Source organism: Haliotis cracherodii, unplaced genomic scaffold (assembly GCF_022045235.1).
Source record: "Haliotis cracherodii isolate W230 unplaced genomic scaffold, xgHalCrac1.p SCAF_6, whole genome shotgun sequence".
Taxonomy (NCBI): domain Eukaryota; kingdom Metazoa; phylum Mollusca; class Gastropoda; order Lepetellida; family Haliotidae; genus Haliotis; species Haliotis cracherodii.
Window position 1 is genome coordinate 6271276 of NW_027266319.1, and position 15737 is coordinate 6287012.

Below are 15737 nucleotides of genomic sequence, written 5' to 3' on the forward strand. Positions count from 1 at the left end.
TGAATTTTTTCTAATGAAAATCATTTAAGTAGAAGGCTGGATCATGATTTGAAGAAAATCCATTAACATGCAATTGTTCTACGAAGGATCTCGGTTCGAGATTCTGGTAACAAATGTGGGGAAGCATTCATCTGGAAGATGTCGCAGTGAGAGCTAAAATGAGACTCAGATATCATTCCGTTCTATAGAAGACGAAAAAACCACACCATGCATTGATAAAACCATATGAGAAGGGAAACTGCACGTTCAGAATCTAAGAGTCTGCTTTCTTCATGGGTAGATAAGTCACATTCTAAAATTATCTCCCAGAATGAAATATTTGTGAAATGTAGCTCTGCCATCTTCAGCAGCTGTTACCTCCATAGACAACTGATCTTCCCTGCCGCAGCTCCACAGATAGATATAAACAAAGATGGCTGGTCAGACAAGCAGGTGAACCTGTAGACATCCCCCAGCCATGCTGTTGCGGTCTCCCCATGTCTGTGTGTGTTATGGTAGAGAGGCAATTGGGGCATGCCATCCTTTCACAACTGTTTATTTCACAGTAACGTAGATGGTCACTCATGTAAGTCAATCGTCTAACAGTGATGTGTGTTCCGGCTGCAGTTGCAGTGTCAATGGTGTGACTGTGAAGTGATGGAATAAAGTGTCTCACTATTTCTCTTACTTTTGACCCATTTACAATCCACCCAACCCATACCGCATCCTCCCGATCCCAAACCGCCATCATCCCACCCTTAACCATCTGCTTCACCCCTATTCATTCTCCCCACCCTTAACCATCCACCTCACCTCTATCCATCCTCCCAATCCCCAACCATCCTCCCCTCACCATCATTACCACCCCAACAATAATCTCCACTCCCATCCATCCTCATCAAATCCAACCATCTTCTCCAGTGCCACCCTTTCCAACATACATATCTCAGCCAAACAAACACCCTGACCTGACCCCCAGTGCCCGACCCACACCCCTACCTGACCACCAGGGCCAGACCCACATCTCTACCTGACCCCCAGTGCAAGACCCACATCTCTACCTGACCCCCAGTGCAAGACCCATCCCCCTATTTGACCCCCAGTGCCTGACCCACACACCTACCTGACACTTAGTACCACCCATAACTGTTCCCTAATACCAGATCCCACCACAGTCTGCCTCCCTCCCCTCCTGTGCCAGTGCACCCACCCTACCTACCCCCCCCCCGTGCTAGTCCGCCCACCCTACCTAACCCCTCGTGTTAGTGCGCCCATCCCACCTAACCCCCAGCGCCAGACCCCCACCCTACCTAACCCCCAATGCTAGTGCGCCCACACAGTCCCTCTAAGTGAATTACCAGACACACAGACCCACCATGTTTACTCATCAGAGGTCACACTTTCATGCACCATGTCCATGTTTTGTTAAGAGGTTCAAGCCTCTGTACCATCACCGAGAAACGAGAGGGGGATGAACTTGCTTCACCAGCCCTAATTTCAGGCCACGTTCATTAGGAGGGCCACCTCAGAATCTACAAACATTATCTAAAAATCTTCGTCTGTGGAGATGCTTAACGGAGTACCTACCTTGCCATACATGAATTACACAACTCCCAACTTTCCTTCAGAGAAAGAGTTCACGAGTATCAATTTCAAATGTCAGCAAATATAAAACATGATTTCAAACTACCAACCTGCTTATCAGGCATAAAACATATCCTGACAATCATACACAAACATGGCATATCACATGACATATCTCATATCGTCAACACAAAGCGCTCCCTTAATACCACGCAATCATTATCAGTCTATAAGATGAACTCACCGATCTGCCAACTCTGAGGTCAGGATTTTGAAATATCAAGCTTAAAATCTAAGTCACTTGTCATAATTCCATGGAAGCAAGGTGTCACGCGGGTCCACCCCTAAAACACTTATTTCTCCTCCCAATTTTGCTGTATATTCGTGATATAAATAAGACAGGTTTACTTGCCCTCTGAGTATAGGTGCACAGATAGGATCGCATGTGTTGATGCTAAATAACGCATTTTGATGCTGATGCTTTTTAAAAAAGCATGAAATCTGAATAAAGATAGCATTATGATCCCTGCTGAAAACATGGCTGCAAGATGCCCTGATAAGAAATTTATCATAAACATGATAACAAACTAAATCGCTAACAAAAATACAGCTGCATTCAATTAATCAACAATGTGAGGGAAATAAACTTCAAATGAAAGTTTTTATGTAATAGGTTAAACTTAAAGACTGATTTTCATCCCAAATCACTAAGATCCCATTATCCAATGTTATGTCCACCACACAAAGCATCAATTAATAATATTATAACAAAAAGCTTTACTATAAGAATAGGCAACAATTACAGTCCAGCAACAGCCGAAACCTCAATAATCCCAATTTAACTATTCACAAGGCAAACATCAATAAAACTAAGCCCTAAATCCTCATCATGGAGTACCCAGTGTTTGCATATAAGAATAGGCTTGTACAATGTTTGTTGTTTAACGCTTCACTCAGCATTTCCACTATATGATGGCAAATAATCCAGTCATGACCAGGCAATCCAGTGATTGACATCATGAGCATCTATCTATGACATAATGAGCATCTATCTATGCAATTGGGATACAATGACATGCATCAACCATCATCCAACGTTAGTCGCTTCTAATGACAAGCCAAGGTTGCTGAAGACCAATTCTAATCCAGATCTTCACAGGCCAACATCATAGGATACACTTACAGTCCAACGGTCATCAAAGCCACAAGATTTGACGATCCTATACTCCAATCACAAGGCAAATCATCCGTTAATACAAATTAATACAATTCTTCATCATCATCTTATACCAGTTGCATCCCTGCATCCACCAGGATACAGAATCAAGTACCAGGCTCGCGGAATAGAAGCATCAGTGCTTGAGAATGCTGGATCATAAATATGAGATATTTATGTACTCATGTCTAGCCTAGCATGACCTATGGTATGAGAGGAGATACTTGTTACTGTGGTTAATGTATCCGTGGGGCTTTGCTGGGAATTACTGACTGATGAGGACATAGGAAGCACTGGACATTAATTGATGCTATACCTACCACAGACTAAATCAACAACACTGGACATTAATAGCACCTACACCTACCAGATTATATGGAAAGCACTGGATGTTTATAGTTATAGATTCACTCGGAGGAAATCAGAAAGATTGGCTTTCTACTGTGTTAATCCACTATACAAAGGCTGAAAGGTGAGTAAGAGTGTCTTCCCCTGATTTTGGCTGTATAACCATATATTGTATACCAAGAACGCAATAAACTGTACCCATGTGGGAAACAAACCACCTCTTGCACATGGCTAGCAAACACCTTAACCACGAGGCTACCCCATGGGATAAGCATTGTATGCTGAGCGTGCTCTTTTTGCAATGTTCCAGCTATCTCACAATGGCACCAAATGTGGGCTTTAGACAATGTGTGAAACTGAATTCAAAAAGTCAGCGTCAGAGAATAATCAGTCTCATTATCAGAAACAGATTTCATAAGGCGCAAAGGGCACAGTAGTGATGAAACTTATATGAATGGATCACTGAAAATAAGTGATGACACCAGGTGTTCATGAAATGGGTAAACCTGTCCTGCCTACTTGTTGCACCCACTACTCACACTATGTCCTTAAAAAGTAAGACCATGTATGATGCCTAATGCTGCATCCAACTATACACCTGTCATGCGATGGTCGCCTGTAGGTAATCGAGTCTCGACGAGACAATCCAGTGATCAGTATCATGAGCAATGATCAATGTCAACGAACCCAGGCCTTCCTCTGATGAGTGAATGTTTAACCCCAAGACAACCCCAAGACAACCCCACGCCCCCACTAGCACTCCAAGAGGACATAATGGTCACCATGCTACCGACAGAAATCACAGTGATAAGACAGATAGAATAAATGTTGCTTGAATAATGAACCAGTAACACTCTTCAGTTCAAACAACAGAAATTCAAGATGAAGAGTCCCTACAACAAAGATGCTACCACATCATCATCAGCTCATGTAGTCTGCTCCAATGTCATCATCAGCAGGTCACCTAAAATCAGCATACCCAAGTCCTCAATCTGTTTCCTGAATCTCAGAGTAGACTTGACCGCCTCCGTGATCTAATGGTAGAGCATCCGCCCGGAGAGTGGAAGGTCCGGGGTTCGATCCCCAGCCGTGTCATACCAAAAGACGTTAAAAGATGGTACTTGTTACCCTGTCTGGCGCTTGGCATTAAGGGGCTAAAACAAGGACTGGTCGGCTCAGAGTCAGTATACTGTGTCTGAGGGTATTCATGTTAAACTGCGGCATGGTATCTCAGTGTGCTAGCACTATAAATCGGCATCAGTCCTGACTAGTACAAGCAGCCACACACACACACACACACACACACACACAGATACACGTGCATGCATGTCGCTATATAAGTGCAATAATCTTGGATGAGACGTTAACCCCATTTCACCTCACCTCAAAGGACACTTAAAAGAACAAAAAACCACACAGCCGACACCTCCCAATTGGCTACAATGTCAAAACATGTCGATGTCTGCAGACCTTCTAAAGTCTGCTGTTAGTCTGCTGTGCATCTATCTGTTGTCTGTCTCCTCACAGGCTCTACCTGTCTGTCACACAATTGTCACACCGACAGACACTCTCCAGTCCTGTCAGTACCAACCCTTGGTCTACCTACGGTTCCACCGTACTTCTCAACCCACAGCACCTGTATGCCACTGTATGCCACTTAGTATATGAACTGGATGATCAATACTCCACAGTCAGCTCTCTCACCTGCAATCTGTCTCTAATGCATGACACTACATCCACAATCACTCACTGTCATCCCAATACCAACACAAAACACAACAAAATTCAAAAACTTCATGAGTTGATCATCAATTAGCAATCCCTCACCTAACCATTTCAACAACGCAATCAGATTCCACAACTTCATCCCCAAAGAGCTCTACCTGTCTGGAACATCACAAGCATCGGTCTATCTCTCACACAACTTTTGTCCACTGACCAATGGCTATAGATGAGTAAACGAGACATGTTTATCTGCCAGACTGACCGTCACACAGCTGTTGCAAGACTTCCTATAAATGATGTCACGGCCTCATCCACAACTGACCACATCCGCTGACAAGCCGTCTGTGTCTGACCACTCACTACCAGCATGCCCTGGTCAGCTGTTGTCTTGACTAATGGTCACTATCCCCATTATCTACTGGCCAGGACAGATTATACATCATGTGGGGCTTATCTCGGCTTATCACACAATCCCTCCAAGACTTATCCCTCAATTATCTCTAACTGTACATACCACGACCCTCGGCTGTCACATGACCTCCACACAATGGCTTAATCATCAATGGAATGTTTGCAGGACACTCTTATATAACTTGTCTTATGTATCAAAGATAGACTCCAGCCACTGGCTTATGTCCATTGAACCCTCTTCGGTTTCGTAACAATGTGGATTCACATCAAGAATTCATAGACTTAGGAATATTTATTTCATTACTGAAGTAAGGCCAAATAAAAATTATTTGTCTTTCAGATTGTATTTAATTTCCATGTTGTGTTGATAGGTAGTTTCAACACCGTGTCGAAACTACTGTAAAGTTAAAGTTAGCATTGTTTGGTATATATATTTGTGTGTGCTTTAGATGTTCTGTTGCCACTTTTAGGGTTAAATTAAATTAGAGGGGGAATCGGAATCATATCATTATTGCTAGGCAGAGTGAGAATCATCAGGAAGTGACATTACAAATTTAACGTGATGTGCACCAAATAAAACTCAGCTCAGATGTGTGGCAAGCGAACACTTCACCCACTACCCCATCATAGGATATGCATATGGAGTACATGCTGTGAGTGAGTGAGTGAGTGCGTTTAGCATGATGACACTTTGAACAGCATTTCAGTCATATCACAACTTCTCTGCCTAATGCCAGATTAAAAACCAGGTCTTCGACATTTAGCTCTATGGCGAAAAGCACAAGCATGTTTGTGCTTACAACCAACGAATCATAATCAGGGTCAACCAAGAACCATCCAAAGAATATACAGACACAATCAAATCAAATTTTCATGATCATTTCTCAAACATATTCCTGCAGTATGAACATCAAGGGACGGTCCTCCACACAACAGTTCTATATTGGGATGTGATGTGTCAAGCTGAAGTCGACCAATGAGTAATTTCAGACAGGCATATGTGCACTGACATATCAGTCTGTCGAGATATGTCACGCTCCCTATGCCAGGTAGGGCTTCTGCCTGAGCACATCAGCCACAGCTCGAAATAACCGCCAGGAAGACACTGGAGACTCTATATTGACTCTCTATATTACTTAAGGCAAAAATACATCAATTCAATCATTTACATTTACGTTATACACCATAAGTGTCACTGACAGAGTTACAATTCTAAAAAAATAAAACACGAACATCGAAACATGAATCCTCAACATTTCTCCAACCATAATCAAATATTAACCATAATATTTCACTGTCAATTGATGATACATTTTAAATGGCAGAAGTCACTTTATCAGTATAGACATTGTTACTGCCACCAGAGTGCCATCATGGGTTAGGGTAAGAATCAGGATCTAACTACAAAACTCAATATTTCTGCTTTCTGAACCAACATTTTATACATCAATTAATCATCTATTTTGGGTCACATCTTCAGTGCGACAATCCATTACAAACCAAAGAACATCCGTGATTCCAAAGAACATCTGTGATCCTATCAAATACAAGGAGAATTATGTGACCAAATAATTCTGGCAATCGAGTCGCTTGTGTATCAATTTCAAAGAGAATTGATTGGGATGAGCTTTTCCTGCTTTGTGGCTATGAGTCAGAAGAACGGGAACACCTCCAGGTCTACCTGAGTGGCACTGCGACAACAAAGCTCACCTGCTCACTGATTGCGAATTAATCAAGTGGGTGAGTCATCCCACTGAGCACAGTTCATGAAGTATTCACAAGAAGTAGGACCTCGTAAATGTTCCGTCATTGATGTCAGTGCGGGGTTCTGATGCATGACGGGGCAGAACCAATGTAGCACGGCATAACTGCCACTCGGCATGACAGGTGCTTGTCTGTTGTACATTGTGGTCGTGTGCTGTTGTACATTGTTGTACACGGTGCTGAGATAACTGATGACTGCATAATGTGTATGTACTGATTATAATTACAGCAAGAATGCGCGCTGGCAGGTTGTCATTCGTAAGATGTGTGTACACGTGTGTGCAGTATACCTACGTGTCTTGCATACGCGTAACGAACAATTTCTCCATCATCACCTTGGCTTAAAAATCATGAAAAGGCACTAACGGAAATTGTTTGAACTCGGAACAAAGGGTAACCTCCATGTCTCAAGAACAAATCTATACGACTTTCAAACACCCAGAATATGAATATGCACACACAAATACTGACATGGCGTCTGCTGAATAATTCCAATTGTTGTGTTTTTGTCAATGCAAATGGCATCCAGATGCAGCATATCGGGATAAAAGAAGAAAATGACCCTGGGAGGGGGTGAGGACAAAGGAGGGGTAGGGAGGAGGGGAGGGGAATGTACAGTCTCTGGGTAAAGGAGGGAGAAAAGGAAGGGGTGGGGGAGACACAGGCTCTCTAGGAGGCACAATGGAGGTTTCATGTCAAGCTCTCCAAAGAACCTTTCTGCCCTTGGCTCCATATTCCAATTGAATTTTGATATTCATAAGGAGGAATCTGAATTAAAATTGCCTAAATATGCAAATTAACCCCCATACAACCACTCGGTTTACTTCAGTGATGGAAAAGTGGATTAGAAGTTCGGAAAATCAAAAACATGCTAATTACACAATTACATTTAATTTAATCTGCATAGCTAGAAATTCTCTGATTAAAATCCAATTGCATTAGACATCCATTCAAATGCCACTTTAAATGGATTGCAATTGAATGCAATGCTCGGCCACTCTCATGCAAGCAAGATGCATTCAGGTTTGTGACGAGTGGAGAATAGGTCGCGATACATGATGTGCAAATAAGATAACAGTATATCCTGGAAGAGATGGCGATATCGGGGAGGATTTATTCGACTTGTTAATGATAAGGTTCGAATGCAGCTGCTGGGACATTAATTATTCAAAGGGCTATGTTGCACATCCCACAAGCTTCCGCGTCAATGTTCATTCACCAGATAAGAGAATTGATCATAAGCTCATTAAATATTCCATTGATTAATCTTCTTCAATGGTTAACATTATTTGGACAGGATTAAACATTTACAAATTTTGAATTATAGAATTAGTTCAACAATTCCATCTTTGACTTTTCCTTGAGGAGGAAGCCTGTTAGAATTTTGTGCCCAGCGTGTCTTTAATTCAATTTGCAGATAACACTTTTTGACGATCAGCTTAAATGATTAATTCCCCGTTCCTCAAAGCTTCATTTGTCACATGTCATTTTCGATGAATTTGCAGCGTAATCGGACAATTTGATCAATTTGCAGTCAAGTAGAAGGAAGCATCCTAATTTACATGTGTTGGAAAGTGACCATTAAAGGTTTACTGTATGATTGAGCTGCGACATTTTTTCGTACCACAATCTGAGCCTGATTTACTGGAGTGAAGAAAAAGGTCTCAAAATCTCTTCTCAGTGTTATTTCAGCTTCACATGAACGCTCCCGAAAGATGAAATGTCATCAAAGTATTAAACTGTTAAATCAAGGCTTTGACACAAACTTTAAATATGGTTACAAAATTAATCTCATCACCAGCTCAACTTCCACTTGAGTTTAAAAACACAAAACTACAATTTCCGAAAAGATACGCTTCATACGCCATCACTGGATTACATCATCTAAAATTTAAACACCGAATGTGTCTCCACCACAGACAGACATCCAGTGCATCGCCAACAATTAAATTAGACTTGTATTAAAAAAATATAAACTTCTGAAAGCACCATTTCCCGTACGTTTCCTCTCCTCATTCAGAGGCCGTTTCTTTCTTTTCAGATAAACCATCATCACCGTGGTAACACAGAATTGAAATTGTCCCTTCAGACCTTACTTTAGACACTTTAATAGCCCCCTATTGGTCATTCACTAACAAAATGGCTGCCATCATGAGATTACCCATCATCCCTCTGTCCTTACAATCTCAACAGATCCTTTATCATGGCTGCCTAGGTAAGGAGGGTTGCAATTTCCTGTATCCATGGCAACAACTGGATTAGCGGACCCAAATCTGATAGGGTATTACTCCTGTTAAATGCGAACATGTAGAGTTTCAGATTGACATACATTATTAGATTTACCGTAAAAGAAATCTTTGCTGTAGGCCTTTGAACAATGACAATTCTATACCATCCATTTTTTTATTTTTAAATGACTGGTCACAATACTAAACATCACAAACAGATTGATAAATATGTGTTTTGATAGGTTTATGACACTATTGAATATAAGATATATTACCCAATATTCGCCTGAGCTACAGTAGCTCTGTATATATAGAATATGGATAAAATAATTCTGTTTGATATCCATAACCTTATCTGACAATAGTCCATAACAGACATGACTGTGGTCAAATTGGGACCGAAACCCATCACATCCACACACTCCATTGGCAAAGTCTTCAATACGAGCCAGAGAGTCAATAAACCATTTATCCTATTCTGAATAGCATGAGCACAGTAAATCTATGTTATAGACCATCCTGATTTATATACAGCTTTTTGAGATATGAGATTCATTAAGAGCAATATTCTCAAACATTGCTATTGATTATTTTGGCCTGTGTCCTATGAGGCTATAAAATAGGTATGAAGCGAGAGTCAAGATACGTTCTCGGAGCTCGGCTACCTTCACGAGGGGTGCCTCTTGTCCGCTCCTTGCGGCCTAATCCCAACAACTTCACTTCTATTTGACATCTACTGGACTCAGAGGACATGCTAAACTCTCCCGAAGCTGCCACTTCAAATTGACAACTGATTTATGCATTACGATCTCCAGCAAAGAAATCATTAATTCTGAATTCAAAACCCATGTCAGACATTTGTCAAGAAATGTAGAACTTATACAATTGATTTTTCAAACGCCTCAATGGTATTTTTATATATTTTTCATAACTCAGACTCAATGTCCATAAGGGAATAGATCAATATTTGTTGAGTCAAGAGCGGGCTTGTTGTCCAACAACTTAGATGAAATACGAGATATTGACAGATATTTTCTAATACTTGTACTTGCACAAACATCCAAACAAAGTAACAGTTTTATACGGATCAATCAGAATATTTTTCAAGCAGTATTTTGATAAGTATTCATATGAAAAAAATCTTCATGGAAACGTTAGACTATTTTTGCAATAAACTACAATGATAAGACACAATGCTCATCCACAAAATCGGCAGCCATTTGATGACAAAAAACAAGTAATACAGGATGAGAATGTTTTTTTTTTTCAATAACTGAAATTTAAGCAGGGGTCTGGGGGACTGTATGATTTATATGTATATTGTAATGCCATGTATCACAAAAGCGTCCACTGACCATACGAAATCTGCGGTTCATTCTCATCCCTGTATAAACATTGCCTCTATCTTGGATGCATACCAAGGAACACCCCCAGAACAGATAAAATTCATTTTGTCCTCAGCTCACTTTAACATGCACAAAATGGTTCCAGCTAGTGCTCACTTCCATCTGAGTAATTTGACAATTCACATTCAGTCTTAGTGTCAAAACTCCTCAAATAAACTGTCCTTAAATGACCCATGTGCACAGATGGAACATGATCAGACGATGCAACAGACGTTTGGACGACTGAACTGAAAATATATCGGCCAGCACTCACATAAAGTGTGGAGGACAATGGACTCCAGCAAACCGGACTCCATGAGGACATAAGGTCAGGCAAGTTCTTTCTGCTCCAGGTCTTCAGAATACCAAATGTTACCAAGAAAACACGACTGCTACCATAAGTCAATGAAAATCATATTATTATGGCAAATTACCATACAGCTACCCAAATTTAATACCAGCTAGCGAAGTCTGGTCACACGCTCAATAAATCAGAACAGAGAAAGGAGCAAGTTTGAATGGAGGGTCAATGAATATATCATGGATGACACAGACCATAGCTGAAAAAATTACACCAAGACTAAAATGTGAAATTTGAAAACTAATTGGATCCAATTCTTGACTGATTGAAACTGATACTTAGATATTGTTACAGTATGAAACTGAATGACAGTTCACGAAGGATAGATTCAAGAAATGAAAAGAATTAATGAAAAAGAAAACAAAATTATATAGAAACCTTATACAATGTATCCGCAAACATTAATCTTATTAACTTCAGCATGGTAACACTAAAACTTGGAAGGAATCTGAGAATGTGGATTGAGACTTGTGGATATGAAGACATGTGAATACGAAGATTTGTGGATATGAAGACATGTGAATACGAAGATTTGTGGATATGAAGACATGTGAATACGCAGATTTGTGGACATGAAGGCATGTGAATATGCAGATTTGTGGATATGAAGACACGTGAATACGCAGATTTGTTGACATGAAGGCATGTGAATACGAAGATTTGTGGACATGAAGGCATGTGAATACGCAGATTTGTGGATATGAAGACATGTGAATACGAAGATTTGTGGATATGAAGACATGTGAATACGCAGAGTTTTGGACATAAAGACACGTGAACATAAAGATTTGTGGATATGAAGACACGTGAATACGCAGATTTGTGGATTAAAGACACATGAATACGAAGACTTGTGGACATGAAGACACCAGTTCAACACAGTAGCTCTTCCCACCATCACTAACCACAACGACAATGTTCCAGCACAAGCCACTGACAAGTCTGAGTGTGTTGGGAGTTCAAGATCCCTTGAAACAATATTGACGCACCCACCTTTAAACCCTGCAGGTCCAACTGCTCAGCAGGCGAGTAACGAGTTGTAAGGTTGGCCACTCTTAACATGCTGGTACAAAAAGCAACATTTGTCCAGCAATTACACTAGGGCCACAGCAAGAGATGTGTCCAGGTCTCGGCCCCTGCACTACGAGCCTTGTAATTCCCACATTCAGAATGTCCTGCTCTGATCTAAAGGCATAACAGCCTGATCTCCAAACCAAACGCTACGATCCGCTCCAACCTTCTCATAGCGGTAATGTGACATAAGAAGAGGAGAAAGGCTTCACAGGTAAACATTACCTTTCACAAGTGGTGTAGATAATCACCTGGCAGCCATCTTGTTTACACAGGGTTCAAGGGGTTTAATGGAAGGGGCCGAGCGATTACTCAGACTTATGGGTATTAAGTCAGTCTGAAAAAGTTCAGACGAAATGTTGTACCATCTAATGATGTATATTGTATCCTCTGATTAGGGCAATTGAGCTCTGTTTTTCATACTGGGGGTACATACTTGCATTCTTCCTCCCACATTCTTCCATGATAAAAACAAAAACAATCCATTCTTCAGAGTTAACATATCTTTGATATAATATTGCAACCTGTTGTAGAATGCACGGAATTCATTCATGTGTGCACGATTATAATAATTCATTTCAGCTTGAGCGAGTTCATGAGGACTCCACTGCCCCCAATACCAACGCCAATAAACTTTCTGATTACCAGGACTATTACAAGCAACCTTCTTACCACCGGAAATATATTCATGACATTTTCCATTAATCATGATGGCCATTAAGATAGTGATGACCAAAAAGATGCATCAAATTAGATAACAATTAATCTAATGTGTCAAGCCCATAATGACAGAGAGCGACAATCATAACGTAGTATAAGCATCTTACTCCCTCCTGTACACCCACTCCATCAATGTCACGGATTGGGATTATTCACACCAGAGTTTTTTAAACACCCATTCATAGGATAAAGACTAATTTGTCTTCTTATCAGATGAGGAACAAATAAATAATTTTGACTAATTTGTCTCCATATGAGAAGAGTTACAAATGATAATTTTGACTAATTTGTCTTCAAATCAAAAGAGCAAAAAATATATAATTTTGACTATTTTGTCTTGATATCAGAAGAGCAACAAATAAATAATTTTGACTAATTTGCCTCCATATCAGAAGAGTTACAAATGATAATTTTGACTAATTTGTCTTCATAACAGAAGAGCAACAAATGAATAATTCTCTTTCACATACATACATACCATGATAAGATTTTGACAAATACACTCCAACATAGCACGGATTCCAGTTCTGTCAAGGAGCCAGATTTCAATTTTCCTGGTCTTGTTATGATATATTACTTTTCTTGAACAAGTAATAGGGAAGCTTGTAAGTTTCTGTCTCACAATACTCCAGAGTTGAATGTTTGGCTACAAATCTGGTTGTGGAGTTGCACCAGGGCTGTCCATTGTTCTCCTGTAAACACACGTTCACCACACCGACCACTCAATCTTACACTGTCGCCATCAGGTCACCATCAACGGTCATCACTCATAGACTACCATTGGAAGAGATCTTGCAATAGCCATCATGGAAGATTGTTCAGAATCATGCAAGATTCTCATCAAGGCTTACAACTCTACAACTGCCTCATCCCATACATCGATTACTGTAGATGATAACTTCAAAATAATCCTCCTCGTCCACAAACTCTGATTAACACACAGGAACTGCAATAAACTTCCTCAAATGGTTCCCATATTGTAGACAACTGTCCAGCAGAGTGACATAGAATACATTCCGGGTAGCATCTCCAGCTAGACTGTTGTGTGCTGTGTCCACTGCGTTGGTCATCCCCTACTGGCCCCGCAGACACCACTGACCCCTATCTGAGTCCCAATCTGGTCCCACTGGCCAACTAGCAGCTGTGCAATCACTGCTCATGCCCATTAGTCAGTTGCCAGGATTTAAATTAGCATCACAACCCCTGTGTATCTTCTTCAACAGCTTAGCAGTATGTGGACCCCTGTAGTGCCCCGCCCCCATCCTATAACCCTCCTCCCCTCCCCAAAAGTACAGTCCCTTTCCATTCTATCAAAGGTCCCCTATACCCTTGGGCCTACTCCTTTACCCATTCTTACCCCCCCCTCTCCGACTCCCCCTCCCCAGGTCCTCCTCCTACTCCCTTAGGCCTACTCCTTTCCCCATTCTGACCCCCCATTCCCCCCAGGGCTGACACCCTCCCCCCTAATCCCCTGCACCTGACCCTGAAATAGGAAGCGACTGTCTGGAGGTTGTAAATCAACGTGACATTCTGAGCTGGGCAGAGCTACCAAAATAAACTTACTTCAGTTGAATTAGTAAATTGTTAACTTAAGGCAAATTTCCAGTTATGCAAATTCCTATTTTAACATCACTCACTGTTCCTTGGCAATGAAACAAGAGATTTGATTCTACAGTCATTGTTGAGAATGAACATGATTTGCATCCAATTACCGAAACTGACAAGAAAATTGACAAAGATTAAAAACCCTTTAATTGAAATCTCAATCATAGCCTAAGCTACTTCAATGGAATATTTCCTCCCTCCCCCATACCTTATCAGTCTCTGCCCCGCCCACTAAATTCCACTTGATACTACCCCCAGGGGTCGGTCTGAATAGTCACTATCATAAACAATAACCAGAAATTGACTTGAGCCAATTGAATGGAAACACAGGGTTTCTACAATACTTAACACAAGTTCAAGTGGCATGGATAACTCTTTATGACTACAAAAACTTTTGTGGTTGAAACAAAGCATTGGGATTGAAGACTCAGCTTCCCTGAAGCTACTGTGGAGCCGTGGAGCATGGAGCGTGGATTCTTGAGGCGTTGATTACATTGTTACCAACATTACAAGGAGCTGTTCTAACTTCTCACCTAATGTTGATGTGAAGTAATTACAATAAGTTGACATAATAACTGCCGCCACTGAGCAGATGTGATGACACAGTGATGACTTCCTAACAACTGACAATTAGTCAAGAGATAACGCAGTGTCAAGTTGCGATAATCAAATCAATTACTGTCTTGGTCAGAAAATAAACACACGCTCCCTTGATGGTGTTTGTACTACTTGCAACAACTCATTACACTTAGCACCTCTAGATGACACGTTGTGTCACAGGTCATAATTAAACACTCCTGGACACACCAAGGTCAACAGTTCATGTTTGTGATCTACAACATATGTCACTGAGAAAACAAAACTACTTCACTTACATAATTCACAAAAAGTCTTGACAAATATCAAAGATAAAAATTCTACCTGATTCTAAAAATTACCCACATGACTCATTTTTTATTAATAAATCATAGCTTGCAATAAAACATATTTTGGACACATTATTAATAGGTTATTTTGAGAACCTAAGTCAACTGCCCCCCAACCCTGAATACTATCTGCAATAACAGACTCGGACCCTAAAGCACAATGTCTGATCTAAAGACTCCTCTACAATAGAACACTAGTCAAGTGGAGTATTCTGGCGTAATGATGTTTTCCTCAAAACTAATTACAAAGCATTGTTTGCTGAGCACCCTCAGGTGATTGAGTAATCTTAGATAGATCGAAGATGTGATAGAAATGCTACTACATCCCTAACAACTTTGATATCTGATACTAGCCTGATGATAGAAACCCTGACACGACTAAACTATTCTACACCTGTCAGGTTGCAACTCGAG

The 15737-nt window shown here is 40.7% G+C and overlaps 1 protein-coding gene across 5 annotated transcripts in view; it reads right to left on the minus strand.

The window, feature by feature from the left end:
* The window catches only part of LOC139444776 (E3 ubiquitin-protein ligase PDZRN3-like), a 295562-nt gene that overhangs the window by 86091 nt on the left and 193734 nt on the right, over nt 1–15737 (minus strand). The window contains exon 1 of one of the 5 annotated variants that reach the window (XM_071225729.1): nt 11995–12010. The exons of the other annotated variants lie outside the window; for them this stretch is intronic. The gene's annotated coding sequence lies outside the window, so the exon portion shown is untranslated. Of the gene's footprint in view, nt 1–11994; nt 12011–15737 lie in introns of those variants that run through there. 5 annotated transcript variants of the gene reach the window in all.